This window comes from Pteropus medius, unplaced genomic scaffold, assembly GCF_902729225.1.
Source record: "Pteropus medius unplaced genomic scaffold, Ma_sr-lr_union100, whole genome shotgun sequence".
In the NCBI taxonomy this organism is placed as follows: Eukaryota; Metazoa; Chordata; class Mammalia; order Chiroptera; family Pteropodidae; genus Pteropus; species Pteropus medius.
The window spans coordinates 15595928-15597311 of NW_024346667.1; positions in this window are offsets into that span (position 1 = coordinate 15595928).

The following is a 1384-nucleotide window of genomic DNA, read 5'->3' on the forward strand; positions in this document are numbered from 1 at the left end:
GTAAACACTGCAGGTAGAGATTAGAATAGGAAAATGATTTTTATACCTAACAATATGTATTCACATAGGATTTAAGAGTAGTAATTTTCTTTTAAAATATTGCCTGTGGCCTGCCATGGCATGAGCAGAATCACGCTGTATTTATTATTTTAACAATGAAAAATTGATAAATTATTTAAATGTGTAATATATTGCATAAAAGGATACAACAAATCATCAGTCTATTAATCATGTTTGATGATAAGTCAGAATCCCTGGAAGATAAAAACTTAGAGTCAGTCCTACTTTTAAATCAAAATTTTGCGATTAGGAAGAGACTAAAATCACATTTTACATTTTATTGTTGGAACTGTCAACCGTTATCAGTACCATTTACTACAATGAAACTCTTAACATTTCAATAATTCTGACATTTCTTTACTATTTCCATCACCTAATTATCCAAAAGTGAGAGAAGTTCGAAGAAAGTTTATTTTGGGCCTTCAAAAGGTGGGTTCTTTAATAAGCAAGCCTTCAATGACAGTTCCTTACAGGGGCTTAGACTCTTTGGTTAGTGCCGCCCTAAAGCACTACGCTTCATGACTCCAGAAATTCAAAGGGAATAAATATACTAAAAATGAGTCTCTGGACTTTTTTGCATAACTAACAGTTCTCTCCTATATCTCTAATAGAAAGAATAAAGGGCTAGCTAATTTGTGAAATACAAATGAGAAGAGAACTATAAGGATATTTTATTTCAGTAGTCATAGAGTCCAGAAAAATAATAATACGCCCTTGACTGTGGTATTGATAATTGCTCAAGAGAGGGAGCTGAATATTATAGCTAGATTGTTCTAATTTTTTTTAATTCTTTAAAATTTCTGACTACCATGGGAGATAAGATCGTAGAGCTCTATCACAATTTGCGCATGACTTCCTGTATCCTATGTGATCTGAGCCTTAAATAACAAGAAATACTCTGTTTCTAACAGCATAAGTTCTAGTCAAAAATTAATGTCTGGAAATAAGATTAGCAAAAACTATGTCCACTTAGAGGAACACCTTGACTATATCAGTTTGTTAGATAAATCGTAACTCCAATGAGGCTGAAATGCTCTACGCAAGCCCAGAGAAATGTCAGTAAAACTGATAAGTCTATAGCCAGGATAACTAAGGAAAAAAGAGAAAAGACATAAATTACTAATATCAGAAATGAAAAAGGAGCCATCACTTCAGAACTCATTAACATTAAAACAATAATAAAAGAATACTACGAACAATTTTATGCTCACAAATTTGATAATCTAGATGTCACAGATAAATTCCTTCAGAGACACAATCTGCCAAAATTCACATAAGAGACAATCTGAATAGATGAGTATATAATAAAGTTATTAAATTAATA